Here is a 13,565-nt window from a genome sequence, read left to right as displayed (position 1 = left end):
GCTAACCAGAAACCGGGGAAAGACACACAACTAGGGAGCTGAGACTCGAGCCTAATGTTGTCATGCATCGTTTACCTAAGTTCTGTTTTCTATCCTACTTGCATAAGCAAACTAACCTAACCAGGAAAGAAGCTAGCACACAAGCATACAATCATATATCAACATTAAATGAGAACAGGCATCTCAAACAAACATGTCAATCAGATATCCACATAGCACCCACTATAACCAATCAAGGGGCTCAATCAATGGGGTTTGATCGCCAAAGCGAGTCGTCTGTACAGGCTGTGTTTGCTCTTAACCTTGCCATTACGAGGCTAAGGTGAAGCAGATGAAAGGATGAAGTGAGGATGAGACCTCACAGCTCTTATCCCTAACCAGGGAGAGCTGACAAATGAGCATGGGTCCAGAATAGGGGAACCCTTCTATACTCGATGACTCTGACACAACAGATCTTGGGCTTTTGATCTCAATGCTACAACCATGTAATGGGAGCAAGGAGAAGACTCACTGAATAGTGGGGGACAGGTTGCTTGTCCCTACCTTCCACCAATTGCCTTACTTGAAGGGCTTTTCCTGCTTGGCTTAAAAATAAACATACACAAGCATTGCCTCTTAAGGAGGACTTCAGACAATTTGCCCGGCCCGGTAACAGCCGGGTCTCCAGACTACATGAAGTTTTAAGAAGTTACCTCAATGCAAGTTGCTTAAGCAAAGCAAAGCAATAGTTCACAAGGAACTGAGCAACTAAAGTACCTGGAAACAATCAAACTCAGTCAGTACTCAAGCAGACAAACTGTAAACAACAAGCAATTAACCAGTCAAACTATACACAACACAAAGCAAACTCAAAGCTTAAGCCCAAGCTCCACAACCTACAAAACAATGTTATATTAGTGTACAAACATCAACAACACCAATTAAAATTGGATTTGGATCATTCTCCATGTACATTATGCTTTTGGTCCTGAAAAATCAAGCAAACATTAGTAACTAGACCACTAGGCCATGCCTAGGGTCCAAAAGCAAGAAAAAATATCAAACAGCAAGGTATTCATCAACCAATATCAAATTAACATCAAACAAGAGCAAACATCATTGGTCTCATGTTTATATCATTCATCATGTTCATGTCATGCACAAAACAACACAAATGAGGTCAAAAGAAGCATCAAACATACAAACAGAAGTACTGCATTCAAATCCATACCAAAGCACATCCAAAAATCCTCAAATTAATTACACCTAAACAGGGGGAATTCAAGGTCTACCATGTCAAATTTGAGCTCAATTGGGCAAATGGAACCATGTCAATGAAAATCAACAAAAACAGACACAATTATAGGCTCCAAATCACAACATCAATACATGCTTCCACTTCAAAAATTCATATCTCAATGAAAACAATAAAGAAATGGATGAGACCAAAACAGGGAGGTCCTAACATGTGTCTAGTTCATGCATATCAAATTTCATGGCCATACAATACAATATGAGGATTTCCCAATCAATCTACCAACCTATGTCACATGGACTTGCAAATTTCAACAACCAGAAATGAAAAATCAAGATTAAATTGAAAATACAGTGAAAAATCCTACAAAAATTCATCAAGCATCCTATCATGTCAACAAGTCATCACGCAAAATTTCAGCCAATTCCAACATGCATAGGTCATCCAATTAAATTCAACAAGTTGACATCAAGAGGTGTGACACAAATTGTCACACCTAAGTTCCAGAATTTGCTGCTCTCTAACCAGGTATCAAAAATTCATGAAATTTACATATAAATGATCCTCAATGAGTCAAGAACCACCACAAAAATTTTCAGCCATTTATTTTATGATATGAGTATTTCATGATCAAATTGCCAAAATGTATCAAAATGTGACATACATTAGAAAAGCCTATGCCAAATAAAATATTTGCCAAGCACAACTTTGACCAATAGGTCAAAAAAATCCTACACAAGTCAACAAAATCAAGGAAAAAATCTCCATATTTTTAGGAATTTTTTACTATTTTTTATGAATTTTTAAAGATCATAATCAATTTTTTAATAATTAAGTGAATTAATTTAAAAAAGGACAATGGCATTTCTGTAATTTTTTTGGCGCGGCGGGAAACAACCTATTCAAAATTTCAAATGGAAAAACGGATCAAAGCCTGTACTGTCCAGAATTTCTCATCTTCTTCCTCGCGCTTGTTCTTCACCCTCTCAAAACGGATTTTTCTCATTTCTCAACCAAAATGCGCAAACAAATAACCGTTGGAAAGGTCACGACACGTAGAGTACGAATATCAACATGATTTTGTCTAATTGTTCCTAGATCTTGCAAATCGAAGAAGTTAGGGTTTATGTTCATAATTTCAAATCGAGATTGCTCATCCTACAGTCATCTATTTGCAAAACTACAAACATCACAATGATCTACATGACATACACTTTAAAACACACATAAGCATTCAAAGAATGGTGACGATCGAATTTTACTCACCTGGCCATGGCAGTGATGAAATCGGACAAGTTCGCGTGTGTTAGCTCCAAACAGTCCAACTAGAAGCTCCAAGGAACGAAATGATGCGCTCAGGTTCGATTGATGTCGCTCCTATTGTCCACAATTCGGATTTGCCATTAATGATGAGTTTTGGAACAGTCGCGATTCATCATCCTATGCCTTCCAAACAACTCAAACAGATGGAGAAGAAGAGGATTGGAGTTGAATCAAGAAGGAATTTCGTGATTTGGTGTAGAATTGATGAAGAATTTTGGAATTGAAGATTTGTGTTCTTGATGAAATCTTGAGAATTTAAGAGGTTTCTAGATCCAACTTTGGAGAATGTGAGGTTCTGTTATGATTATGGAGTGATTATGAATATATATGGTAGCTTAATTGTAGCTTAATCATGTTAATTAGCATTTTGGCCATGTTAAGTGAAATTGGTTATTAACAAGTGAGGGCAAAATGGTCAATTCACTTAGACAGCTCATTGACACCTGTTGACAGCACACACAACTTCTAAATATCATATATGAACTGTGGAAACTTGTCCCATGCCCATTGGTTGCTTAAAACTCAAAATCACTATGTGTATGCAAAATGACCAATTTTAGCACTTTCATTTTCCAAGCCAAAATCCAATTCACATGCCTTAGCCATGAAATGAATATTCAAACACACTTAAAATGCCATTCCTGAGGTGTTGGAAAAAGTCCCATTCAAAAATTCCAATTATTTTGACATTTGGACAATTTTGCCCCTGGTCCAATTCAGCTGTCCAGTTGAAAAGTGACTTTTTGCCTTGGCCATTTTTGAACAAATCCAATGATGCACCCTCAAAGTACATGTCAAATGGAGTTTGTGAATATAAAGAACTTGCAATTTGGACAAAGTATGTGGTAGTTATGGCCTCCTGATTACGGGTCTTTTCTGAAATTCACTGAGCCATATCTTGCAAACCGTACATTGGATTTTCAAGTTCTTGGACTTTTTGGAAAGGTGAGAACAAGATATACATCTGTCATGTTGAACAATTTTTCATTTGAAGCTTCCTTGGACTTCTGTTTTTGAGGTCAAAAACTTTCCATTTTCGGAAACTTCAGTTACCAGTCACCTGCTATTTTTGGCAGTTTTTGTCCTGACTTGATTTTCTTCATTTTTAAGCTTTGAGATGTCATTTAACACTTGTTCCAACATGAATGAAGTGTGTCTAACTCATTTCCACCTCCAAATCCATCAGATCATGTACAGTTGACCACAATTGACTTTTCAGCTGATAGATGAATCTGGCAATGCATTGATCAATTTGAACCCCAACTTCCAACTGAAATGGCTCAAAGGTGAAACCCCAGCCTCAATAAGCACAACATAATCACAAAATGAACCTCATATCCATCACAAACCCCATCTCCTGATCCAGCCCTGATTGGCCCAATACAACTGATTAGGGTTGACCAGTGATCAAAACCCTAATCTCAAGGAATCTTCTTCAATCTACTGGCATCTTCTGATGATATCCAACCATGATGATGATGATATATCACTTCAATCAAGATGAAGACCAGCATCCATTGAGAATCATAAAACCCTAATTCACAGCCCAATCCTCAGATGGCCCATGATCAATCAGTAAAACCCTGGCTTGCACCTTTGAACTTCCTCATCTTCTGATTAAGACTTGGGAAGATGGCTTGCACTATGTAACCACATGATATGCAATATGAAATGCCTAATGTCCTAAAATGATATGCAAATATGTTAATGCTAGTCCCAAGAGAGGAGGGCAAATTTTGAGGTGTTACAGCTGCCCCTATTCAATCCACTGTGAACCTGTCGATACGAAATAGCCTCGGATTTCGGATGATCAGGATGAAGAGTGATTGAATACCAAGAACAGACGAACAATTTGCACTCTGATGGGATAATAATTAACAACGCCTGTCAGCATCGGCGAAGAAAAACTCGAAAAACCGACGACCTGGATGCCAAAATAAATGGTAACGCAGGGATAACCATGGTCTGAACACCACATCCACTCGGGATTCTCATTCTTTTTTTTGCTTTTCTTGAACCCCGAAAATTTTCTCTTCTTCTACCTGGTCCGAAAACCACTTCGGTCTGAACTCCGAAAAACTGGCCTGAATACCATAAGTGCTTCAACCTGATAGTCGGAAACTTCACTAATCACCACTCTAAGGGCAACACGTCAGAGGGTACACCTTCAACCAGACACTGACTGATGACTGGGAAGAAACTCGACGTTTACTGCACATCGGACGATGATGTTTACTGACACCAAAAAAAGCTCGACCAGACATTAACCAATGACCGGGAGGAAACTCGATGTTTACAGGCACCGAACAATGATGTTGACATGACATCAAACAATGATGCGGACAGACATCAAACAATGATGCGGACAGACATCAAACAATGATGCGGACAGACATCAAACAATGATGCGGACAGACATCAAACAATGATGCGGACAGACATCAAACAATGATGCGGACAGACATCAAACAATGATGCGGACAGACATCAAACAATGATGCGGACAGACATCAAACAATGATGCGGACAGACATCAATCAATGATGCGGACAGACATCAAACAATGATGCGGACAGACATCAAACAATGATGCGGACAGACATCAAACAATGATGCGGACAGACATCAAACAATGATGCGGACAGACATCAAACAATGATCGACCAAACACTTACTGATGTCTGGGAAGAAACGGTGGTTCCAAACTCCCAATGCTGAACTCCTCGGAGCATCGTCTTCGCTGTCAGACAAAACCAAACCTCAAGCGGTAATCACGGCTTGAATCGCGCTGATCGCGTAACGTCTTCTGACTGTATCCCCATCTCTGTCCGACGGGAACATTTCCTCCAATATCGCACTACTGGGGAACATTGCTGATCTGACGTTGTGATGCTAATCTCCTCAGAGTAACATCTTCACCTTTGGTGAACCCCAAATCTTCAAGCGATAACCACAGTTTGGGTTGCGTTGAATACATCCCTTTTCCATCTCCGTCCGACGGAAGGAGTCTTCTCCAGTGTCGTACCACTGGGACAATACCTGTGATCCAATCATGAGGCTATACTACTCGGAGTAACACTTTCATTTTCTGGCAAAATACCTCTCAAACAGTAACCACGGCTTGAGACTAGCTGACGTTTGCAATGATGCATGCTTGATTTCTTCTGCGTAATGCTCCATAATTATGGAAATGCTACGCGATTATTTATTTTTCTATGCAATATGCAATGCTTATTCTACATGATGAATGCATAAAAATATCCCCCTCAAGGGAATTTTCTAGGGAAAACGAGACTCTCTGCTGAGGAACTCGCCACTGCTCCGATTTCCACCCTGCCGGGGATAGCACTGCTGCTAGGAAATAGACAACCCTTGCTGGGGATACAGATCCTTTGCACCCAACCCTCTCGAGGACATGCTGGGGAATACCTCCTTTGCACCCCACCCTCTCGAGGACATGCTGGGGATACAGATCCTTCACTGCACTCTGTGGGAATACCACAGTCTTTGACTTGCTGGGGATATAGATCCCAACTCTGCTTTGGGAACCCTCACAGATACTCCCGCTGGGGGAAATGAGCAATCTTCAACCTGCTGGGGGAATACCATCCAGACCCTGCTAGGGGAACGACAACTACTCCGCTGGGGAGGACCCAATCAATCCACATGTAGGATACCCTCGGCTGGGGATGCAGATATTCGTCTGCTACGGAAACTCGTTCAATCCACTGGTAGAATGAACACTGTTGGAGAGATATGTCATTGAAAAAACCCGCTCCACTCGGGGAACTAGCTGGGGAAATAAGAAAAGTTGGCACAACACCTGTCGACTCATCGAACCACGGTATCCAACTCCCAATCTCGTACCGACTTTCCACTTTTGGGGAATTTCCAGACTCGTCTGGACCTTTTCTGCTCCATCATCTTGCATTCCAAGTCGTTCCGCACTCGACGAGAGACGTACTCCTGGGATTTATACATAAATTTCAATTTTCCGACTTTGAAGAGTCTTCTTGATTAATTTCAATGGTCGTCGGGCGTCTCTCGTCGTCTCTCCGTTCCTCCTTCGTCCCTGATCGAACTCTGCGGGGAATTACATACTTTCCAATCTTCCGACTTTGAAGAGTCTTCTTGATTACCATCAAGGATCGTCGTACGTCGCAACGTCGCTTCGTCATTTCTTCATACGTTCGTCCCTGATCGGACTCTCATGGGGATCTCCCTTGTCAAAGCTTCCACATCACAACCTGCAAGTGAGTGAAAAACATCTAACAGTTCCTGCAAAACAGATCGTTAGATAAAACCGTGCCCCAGGCGTGTCAAGATTTCAACACTTGGGTCACTCAACCTTCCAAATAAGATTTCAAGCTCTCAATCTTATAAACATGCATCGGAAGGAACCTGTATGTGTTAAAATGCAAAGATTCTTTATCAAAAATAATTGGATGTTTTTGCAATCAAAGCGGTAACGAAAAACAAAAACAAAATTATTTGACTGAATGTGCATTTTGTTGATTTGAAAAGTGTGGCTCAAATGAGCAATACAAAAGGAAGCAATTCCTGAAAAGAGGTAATTGCGCACAAAAGGAAAAATCTATCCTAATGGCAATGTGAAACCCGTGATCTCGTCGAGTTCCAACTCGGTTACACCCCATATGTCCTCAGACTCTCCATGCTTTCTGCCTTCTGAACAAGACGATTCTGATCGATCCCTACCGGGTATTATCCATGATGCTTTAACCAAAGCACAAACGATCATGCTGGACGCAGTTGTTCGTTTCAATCCCTCTTTTGCCTGGACCGCCCTTTCGGGTTTTCAGTCCACCGGGATACCCCTTTTTGCCCAAGTCGCCCTTGTCAGGTTTTCGACTTGCCGGGTGTACATTTTCATTTTTATCCCTAATTTTTGCCCGAACCCTTTTCTGTTTTTGGTTCGCCGGGACGCCCATTTTTGCCTGGACTATTTTATTCTTTTCGTCCAGCGGGTCTATTACACGAAGTATTTTTTAACTGCGTCCGCATTCACAGGGGATGGAAAATCCTCACCATCCATGGTCGTTAACAACAAGGCTCCACCTGAGAAAACCTTCTTGACCACGAATGGACCTTCATAATTCGGCGTCCATTTGCCCCTTCGATCGTTTTGAGGAGGAAGGATCCTTTTCAGCACCATATCACCCACGTGATACATCCGAGGTCGCACTTTCTTGTCAAAAGCACGCTTCATACGTTGCTGGTATACCGCCCATGACAGATGGCTGCTAGCCTCTTTTCTCCAATCAGGCTCAACTCTTCGTACCAGGTCCTTACCCATTCAGCCTCTTGCAATTTCACGTCCATCAGGACTCTCAAAGAGGGAATCTGAACCTCAACAGGTAATACAGCCTCCATTCCATATACCAATGAAAAAGGAGTTGCCCCAGTAGATGTACGCACCAATGTGCGATATCTATGCAACGCAAACGGCAACATCTCATGCCAGTCTCTGTAGGTTACCACCATTTTCTGCACAATCGCACCGTCGGTGCATTCAAACGTTATCCGGGCAACAAAGCTCATTCACCTTAACCTCCCCATCAGACATCAGAATCCGTTCGGATTTGGGGTCAGGCCCCTCCTCCGGAATCGGTTACTCTCAATCTTTCGATTAGAGCACCTCGAGATGTCCTCATCAGGGAACTCAAACTTCATCGGTTGATAATCCTCAACGGGTTGCAGAGACTATGTAATCAGACAATACCCCTTTGATGGCTTTCTGAGAGTATACTGATCAGTCAATATTCTTTTGCACTCTCACAACCCATCCGGTCAATGCTGGCTCTTTCAAACATCTACCTGATCAGATCCATCTCGAAATCCACAAAGTGGTATGAACCAGCATATACTGTCTCAGTCGGCGAGCAGCCTATGCCAAAGTACATCAAGTTTTTTCGAACAGTGAATGTACTGTTTCACAGTCGATAAACTTTTTGCTAAGGTAAATTGCATGCTCTTTTCGACAAGACTCGTCATGCCGACCCAATACACCTCGTAAACCCCTCGAAGGCTGTCAAGTACAGATTAACAGTCTCTCCTCATAGGAGGTATCAGAATCAGAGGTTCCTGCAACTTATTCTTTTATTCTTTCAATGCCCCTTGGCAATCATTATTTCACCTGACCGTTTGATTTTTTTTCCAACAACTTGAATATCGGTTCACACGTGGCTGTTAGATGAGATGTGAACCATGACAGGTAGTTCAATCTTTCTAAGAAACCATGAACCTCTCTTTTTCTTTCTCGGTTCAGGCGTTTCGTTGTTGTTCTTTTTTTTTTTGTTTTTTTTTTTTTTTTTTTTTTTTTTAGCAGGATCAACCTCGATTCCTCTCTTATAATGAACCCCAACGATTTACCGGATTGCACTCTGATAGTGCACTGACTTGAATTCAACCTCAGTTTGAATTGTTTCAACCAGTCAAACAACTTGGCCAGATCTGCCAGATGCCCCACTTATGTTTGGGACTTTGCTGTCATGTTATAGCATTCGATTTCATGCTGAATTTCTATCATGAAACAAAGTCACCATGGCTCTCTGACGTAGGCACTGGCGTTCCACTTCTCCAGAGGACAGTCTTCTCTCCATGGTAGCTTGTGTACAACGACACCGATATCCGACCCTGGCATATCCTGACATGACCAGGTGAAGGCATCCACATGCTCTTTCAACAAGGCTACCATTCTGCTCTCAGCTTGCCTCTGAAACGGCTCCAATTTTTACTTCCTGACCTCGGCGGTGCTCGGAATAACAACCTCAACCCGCTCCTCATGCGGCTGAATCACCTTCTCCTCTTGTTTCAACAACCTGGTTAATTCCAGCAGATCACAGTCTTCTTCGTCTTCTTCTTCAGCAAGATAGATCGGTTTGTCGAAGTCATATGAGGTGTAACCAAATTGTTATCAACGAGATCCGGAGAATTATTTTTGAATTTTGGGACGAGACAAATCAAAAAGGAAAATGAAAACAAACATTGCCATTTTTATTTGTTTTTAAACTGCAAAAATAAATGAAAAACAGGGAACACCGCTTTTTGACTGAAAAACATCCATTTATTAATGATGCAGAAAATGCAAATTTAAACATGAGGTGGCCCTTACAATGGACCATTACGTGTCGGGCAACACGTATGGCTTTCATGCAAATAAAACTGAAAACAAGAAATCATTACTCTTCCGGACGAGTGTCAGTGATGATCTTGTTCAGGCCTTCCAGCTTCCTGGTACGCACGCTTTTATCCACGACTCCAGCTCACAGTCACTGTCAGTCTCTCCACCTACCGCACAGGCGCGATCTGAATTTTCAGCAATTGCACCCACCATCGCCTGTCCATGCGCCGGCATGGGGTTGGCATCAGCATTCAATGACAATGTAAAATTGAGGGCCTTGGAATCCACCAGGTCTTGGACTACGTGCTTAAAAGCTTTGCAGTCCTCTACACTGTGCCCGGTGTTCCAGAATGAAATTCGCACTGGGCATTCTCATCGTAATCAGGAGGCCACTGATTTTTTCTTATCGGAACCATCGCCCTCGGCTGGACCAACCCCAAATCCCTCAACTTTTTGAACAGCACGGCATATGACACGGGCGGCTTGTCGAAGTGACGATCAACTCCTTTCCCTTTCACCTGGTACCCGGCTCTCGATTGCGGTGGCTGACGTTGCTGTCTGGCTGACTGATTACCAACAGGGATGTTTACCGCAGCAGCATGCTGATAATAACGACCCCCACTATATCTTCTTTGCTCATACACAGCACTCGAGTCACCCTCATTCTTGCGCTGACCGTTCCCGAATGGTTTCTTTGATCCCGATGACGAAGCATTACCACCCTGGATCTTCCCCATTTTCAGCCAACTTTCAATTCGCTCACCCGCCACCACAATATCAGCAAAGTTGGTGACGGGACAACCCACCATTCTCTCGGCAAAGACCCCTTGCAAAGTACCCATGAAGAGATCAGACATCTCCCGATCCACCAAAGGAGGTTGCACTCTGGCAGCCAACTCCCTCCATCTTTGAGCATACTCTTTAAACCCTTCAGTATTCTTCTGAGACATACCCTGCAGCTGGGTACGACTCGGGGCCATATCAGCATTGAACTGATACTGTTTAAAGAAAGCATCTCCCAGATCTTGCCAACCCTCGATGTCAGCAGATTTCAGCTTGGTGTACCACTCCAGAGATCCTCCAGACAGACTGTCCTGGAAGAAGTACATCCACAGCTTCTGATCCGTCGTGTAGGCAGAAATCTTACGTACGAAAGCTTGGAGGTGAGTTTCCGGGCAGGAACTCCCATTGTATTTGTCAAAGGCCGGCGCTTTGAATTTCTGTGGGATCACGATCCCCTCAACTAGCCCCATGTTGGACATATTGACAAATCCCGGAGTAGCATGGCTTTCCAGAGCCCTTACCTTCTCTGCCAGCAACTGGATCTCTTTGCTCTGTGGCTGGGTATTGTATTGCCCAAATGGCTCGTTGTGCATTGAGAATTGATCGGCTTCTCGGTCTTCCTCTCGGTCCTCATCAAAACCGAAGAATGGAGATAACAGGCCGTCTTTCAGATTTTGCCCCTGACCGGGCCCAGGTTGACCACCAGCATCAAAACCTCCAGCAGGGTTGTTCACCATACCCACAGTTTCTCTTTTTCCACCATCACGAGACCCTTGCCCCTGGTTGGAGACACCATCCAGGTTAACACCGCTGTTTGCTGCTGAAGCCCGCTCGAGCTTTTCAACCTTATCAACCAAAGCCTTCTGACCAACTGCAAAGCCCTGCATGATGTTGATCAGTTCACTCATCTTGTCTTTCAGCTCGAGGATGTCAGCGTTTGGGAGTTCCATGAGTCTGGGTGTATTTCTTCTGGTGAAATATCTGTGAGGTCGAGTTGAGTGCAAGGGTACAGTTCTACGAGCACGAGCAATGGTTCCTGAAACAGACAAGCACGTTAGAACCCGACACCTGCAAAACAGCAAACAGGTTAATATGCATGAATGCAACGTCTATCCATATGAGGAACACTTTGTCTCTTGATTTTGGTTTCATCGAGACAAATAATATTTCATCAATAACATTCTGACATCCGAATGTCTCTCAACCAGATTCTCAATCCATAATATTCCCCATATGGCTAGACTCAGGTTTGATGCAGATGAATGCAAGATGTGATGATGCAGATGTATGAGTGCACTGGGCCATCCTCCAAGTCCTCTGATCATTTGCACTGAATCTGGATTCTGAACTGATCATAAACATCTGAGGAATAAACAACCACAATTCTGACCCACGGGTTCCGAAATAAACGGAAGACAGATACATCATCATCATCATCAGTCTCTGAGCAGACACATCACCACCATCTGAATCGGCCCGGGGAATCCCGAAATAAACGGATCCCCACTGATAAATATCTCGGCCCGGGGAATCCTGAAATAAACGGATCCCCACTGATAAATCACGGACAGCACTCCGGCGTCTCGGCAATAACTGACCATAAATCCGACTTATAAATATGTCTCTGAATCACAGAACCAACAGTCACCATCTGAGTCCATCTGATTATGCATCTGACAGAATCACCCTCCCCTCACAGGTAAATTCTAATCAGGTCACCCTAAGGCGGATAATAGTCTCGACAATCGGGCAGAGATACTCAATGGGTTTGCCCTTTCGGGTGTGCCATTGCAGCTCTCCTGAGATCGTCTAAACCAAAGATCCGGGAAATGATCGGTCACCAGAGTCAATAGTTCAGATGAAGTAACTCAACCAAAGTGGAGTACCCCACAGAGGAAAGCACTATCAAATGAACCTCGTCTGGCTCGTGGTATGTCACGTTGCAACAATATGCTGATCCAGCAAATGAGGAACATGAGACCACACTAGTCCTAAGTGTATACTCGGGCCTGGGTTTTAGCCCCACTCAGAACACCCACCCCAAACAACAGAACCACCTGCAAAGAGGACGGCAACAACATGATAGTATGATGCATGCAGACATTAATGCAAATATATACACACTGGTTAGAATAATAAATGCAATAAATCACACAACAAGCAACCTAAACTATCCTAGAACGCTAGGAGAAACTCGCTTAGGGACGATGGACCAGCATAGGTCTACATCCAGATGTGAAATCCCCAGCAGAGTCGCCAGCTGTCGCATCCTGCGAAAAATCAACCGGCGAGCCTAAAAATAAAAACACACAGAGCCGCCACTAAACGTTATTTATCCCAAGATAGGGAAAGGAAACGCTCAGAGAAACCTGGAAAGACATGGTCTCGCGACCAGAGAGAAAAGGTTCGGGAGTCGGTTACGCAAGGGGAAGGTATTAGCACCCCTCACGTCCGTCGTACTCGACGGGATCCACGTCCTAGAATAAAGAAAAGGTTGCTAAACATCACACACACACAGGTAACGCAGGTGGGGTTAAGAAGAAAGGGCTCGATAAGGTATCGCACCTTATGCCTACATATCTTGTCTGGAACAAGAATCAGAGCCACTGTAGTTCGGCTTACGCACGCCAAACAACACAAAACATACAAACAAGCAAGGGTGGCAAACATGGAGCCCGACAACCACTGGATGGAATTATGTCGGCATCCGAACCAAAACACACTCACAAGGGCAAACGTGGAGCCCGACAGCCAATCCTGGGCTTACGTCAGCATCCGAGCCAAAACAAACAATCAGATAACAAGTTAACGCACGCAAAACAGAAAAAGGTTGCCCGGAGTGGTCTCGCACGACCACCTGCCTACATACCTCGTCTGGAACGAGGATCAGGGCGATGTAGTTCCCCTGAAAGGGAATAAATTGCTAACCAGAAACCGGGGAAAGACACACAACTAGGGAGCTGAGACTCGAGCCTAATGTTGTCATGCATCGTTTACCTAAGTTCTGTTTTCTATCCTACTTGCATAAGCAAACTAACCTAACCAGGAAAGAAGCTAGCACACAAGCATACAATCATATATCAA

The sequence above is a fragment of the Lathyrus oleraceus genome, chromosome 2 (genome assembly GCF_024323335.1).
Source record: "Lathyrus oleraceus cultivar Zhongwan6 chromosome 2, CAAS_Psat_ZW6_1.0, whole genome shotgun sequence".
NCBI lineage: Eukaryota > Viridiplantae > Streptophyta > Magnoliopsida > Fabales > Fabaceae > Lathyrus > Lathyrus oleraceus.
The sequence above is the reverse complement of the archived record's forward strand: the minus strand, read 5'-3'. Positions refer to the sequence as shown.